The sequence below is a fragment of the Tupaia chinensis genome, unplaced genomic scaffold (genome assembly GCF_000334495.1).
Source record: "Tupaia chinensis unplaced genomic scaffold, TupChi_1.0 Scaffold143675_1, whole genome shotgun sequence".
NCBI lineage: Eukaryota > Metazoa > Chordata > Mammalia > Scandentia > Tupaiidae > Tupaia > Tupaia belangeri.
In genome coordinates this window covers 511329-515335 of record NW_006203523.1, presented here as the reverse complement: position 1 = coordinate 515335, position 4007 = coordinate 511329, and the positions used below count along the sequence as shown (strand labels likewise).

General features: G+C 38.9%; 1 pseudogene; it reads right to left on the bottom strand.

Annotated features, from left to right (window-relative positions):
* Positions 1-2295: 2295 nt before the first annotated feature.
* LOC102481802 (small acidic protein pseudogene) lies at positions 2296-2822 on the bottom strand (annotated as a pseudogene).
* Positions 2823-4007: the final 1185 nt, after the last annotated feature.

The window sequence follows — 4007 nt, the reverse complement described above, 5'->3', positions numbered from 1 at the left end:
AACAAGATAATCTGGATGAGATGGACACATTCCTGGACATGTATAATCTACCTAGATTGATCCAGGAGGATATAGAAAGTCTGAATAGGTCCATAACAAGCCAGGAGATTGAATCAGTTATAAATTACCTCCCTACAAAGAAAAGCCCTGGCCTTGATGGATTCACCTCTGAGTTCTACAAAACTTTCAAAGAAGTGTTAACAAGCATTCTGCTCAAGTTATTTCTAAAGATCAACCCTAATTCATTCTATGAATCCTCAATCTTCCTTATCCTTAACACAGATAAGGACAGGACAAGGAAAAACAAGGAAAAACTATAGACAAATATCCCTGATGAATATAGACAGGACAAGGAAAAACAATAGACCAATATCCCAGATCAATATAGACGCAAAGATTCTCAACAAGATACTAGCATATTGTATATACAATAACGTATAAAAAAGATTATACATCATGATCAGGTTGGCTTTATCCCAGGAATGCAAGGTTGGTTCAACATATGCAAAACCATAAATGTAATACACCATGTTAATAGGAAGAAAGATAAAAACCATATGGTCATTTCAATTGATGCAGAAAAAGCATTTGATAAGATACAACATCCCTTCATGATGAAGACTGTCAGTAAAATCGGCATAGACGGGTCCTTTCTCAACACAAGAAAAGCTATCTGTGAAAAACCCATAGCAAATATCATCCTCAGTGGAGAAAAGCTGAAAGCTTTTCCACTAAATATGGGTACAAGGCAAGGATGTCCACTCTCTCCACTCCTCTTCAGTATAGTACTGGAAGTCCTGGCCATTGCAATCAGAAAGGAGGAAAAAATAAAAAGCATTCAATTAGGAAAAGAAGAGGTGAAACTCTATTTGCAGATGAAATGATTGTATACATAGAAGACCCAATGGTTTCCGTAAAAAAATTTCTGTAAGAAATACATGAATACAGGGCCCCCCTCCGGGGGCCCCGCGGCCGGGGCTTCCACCTATAAAACTGTTCCTGGAAAACACCGGGGAAACTCTGGGAGACATTGTGGTTAGAGAAAGACTTCTTAAATAAGACTCCCAATGCACAGTTGATAATCCCCAAAAGAGACAAGTGGGATTACATCAGACTAAGAAGTTTCTGCATGGCAAAAGACACAGTGATTAGTGTGAATCCACAGCCCTCAGAATGGGAAAATATTTTTGTAAACTATGCGTCAGATAAGGGACTGATAACCAGAATTCACGAGGAACTCAAGCAATTGTTCTGGAAAAAGACAATCGATCCTATTAAAAGCTGGGAGAATGAGTTGAAAAAACCACTCTCTAAAGATGACATACAAATAGCTAAAAGGCATATGAAAAAATGCTCAGCATCCCTCATTGTAAGAGAAATGCAGATCAAAACACCAATGAGCTATCACCTAACCCCAGTCAGAATGTCTAAGATTAAAAAAACAAAAAACCTGTAAGTGCTGGCAGGGGATGTGGTGAAAAGGGAACTCTTTTACAATGCAGGTGGGAATGTAAATTGGTTCAATCACTGTGGAGAACAATTTGGAGATTCCTCAAAAATCTACAAATAGAACTACCATATGATCCAGCAATCCCACTCCTTGGTATCTACCCAAAGGACAGAAGAATACTTAATGGGAAAAGTGCTTGCACATCGATATTTATTTCAGCACTATTCACAATTGCTAAGTCATGGAAACAACTGAAATGCCCATGGACTGATGAATGGATAGAAAAACTGTGGCACATATACTCAGTGGAATACTATTCAGCCATAAAAAAACCTGGCTTTTGACAGGAAGTAGATGAATATGGAAGACTTACTGCTGAGTGAAGCAAGCCATGCTATGAAGGAGAGGCACTGTAGGTTCCCACATAATATATACCAAGTGTCTGCATTCTATGACTGAAAGTAATGGAATAAGGATATAGAAACACAGTATATAGATGCAAATACCAGATATAGTGTGTTTGAAAGAGGAGGGTCTGAGGAAGGACACTTAGGGGAGGAACAGGGAGGCAAAGCATTAATGGCACAAAGAGGTATGGTATTATCTGTTGAAGATATTTTGTAGTTTTATCAACTATGTTAGGGAGAAATGTTCACCTTTTAAAATATCCATTTTGTAAGACAAATAATAATGTGACTGAATGTATGGAAGAAGATATAAAAATAATATAATATAAATAAATTTTATAAAATTATAATACAAATGTTTGTGCTCTATAAGCAGTATTCCTCTGTGCATTATTACAACCAGTCTTTCTTTTAATACAAAGACTAAGTGTTTGGGGGTTAGGAACCACTGGATTTAAGAAACATTTTATAGTTGCTTTTTGCATCTTTTTTGTTTTGGGGGTCTTCCACTTCATCTGCATGCTTAGTAGCTTGGAGTTCTTCAGCAGATTCTTTTTTTTCCTGATTCTGAATTGCTTGCAGAGTAATCTGGACTTTCAGGATCAGGTGAATCATTATCTCCCACCACATAGCCCTCTTCATTATATTCTTCTACCTCACTTAAGCCAAGTCCTCAATGTCATCAATATCTTTGTGATAATTTTGTGTCCATACTTTGCTGATACTGAGGCTCCAGTTCTTCAATAATTTTCTTGTCTTCTTTCCCTGTTCAGAAGTGACTTGTGATCTTTTATAACCAGACGACCAGTATCTTCTTTCTTTCCTGCACCTGTAAGTCTCAAGAACTTCTGTTTTCTCTCTTTGTTGCCTAAGTCTGCTGCCTCTCAATTACTGGATTCAACATTGTCATCTGGAGATGCTGAATGCTTCACTACATGTGAGTGAGACTCCATGGCACCACTCATTGTTGTGAGGTTCCAGGTGGGAAAGGCTTAACCCACATTGTGTTCTCCTCAGCCACAACATCAGCATCCTACAACCTTCCACCAGCCCAAGCAGCGCCACTTCAGAATGCAGTTTTGTTATGTTGATTCTATTTGGTGTCCTTTGTGTTTCCTGGATCTGGATGTCTAGATTGTGTGTAAAATTTCCTGTATATTGTCCTCATTTTGAATGGTCATTTTTTTCCCATTCTTTTTATAGCTTGTACTAAATTGGAGGCTTTTTCTTCAAGCTTAAAAATTCTCCTCCATGGCCTAACCTGTCATTAATAAATTCAAAAGAGATTTAAATTTTCTGTATTGCGTGGTTTATCTCCAGAAGTACTTTTTTTTTTAAGGGTTTCTACTTCTTTATAAAGCTCCTCCTTCATGTTACAGAATAATTTCCTTATTTCCTGGAATTGATTGTTTTCTCTTGCATCTCATTGAGCTTTGTTATGATCAATATTCTGAATTTATTTTCCAACATTTCAATGACTTTCTGTATGTTACCCCTTGTTGATGTTACATTATTGTGGGTTTTTTTTTGGGGGGGAAGTATTTTCTTATTTTTTCATTTATCTGTGTCTCTGCAGGGATTCGGGAGCATCTAGTAGAGTACTCCCTTCTTTTGAATTTATAGAGTAGATTTTGTATGGCCTGGGGGCAAATCAACCCTCAGGACCCAGGTGTGGCCTCAGGAAGGGCAGTCTGGGAGGAACTAGTAGCCAGACTTCTCTTGCAGATTCAAGCCAGCCATGTGTACTTGCTTGTAATTTCTAGGGACATGTCAGTCTACTGAACCTATATGCTGTTCTGGTAAGTTCAACCAGGAGGGGCTGGAGGCAAGCCTATCTGTGAGACCCAAGGAGCTGGTCCTATGTGGCCTGCATGAAATGCCCAGGTTACCATCATGACCCAGATGTGGCTCTATAAATATGATTTGGGAAATGCAGGATACAGGCCCAGACTATTTGGCTCACAGAGTGTGTTAGGTCTTTCTTCTCTCTTCGGGGACAGATTGGACTCCCAGAGCAAGATATGGCCCTGGAAAATGTAGTCTAGGGGAGGCCAGTGTCCATCCACGCTTTTCAGATCAAAACAGGGCTTGAGTGCCTACCTGTAATTTCCTGGGATGAGGTATCCCATTGAAGTCACGTGTGACTCTGA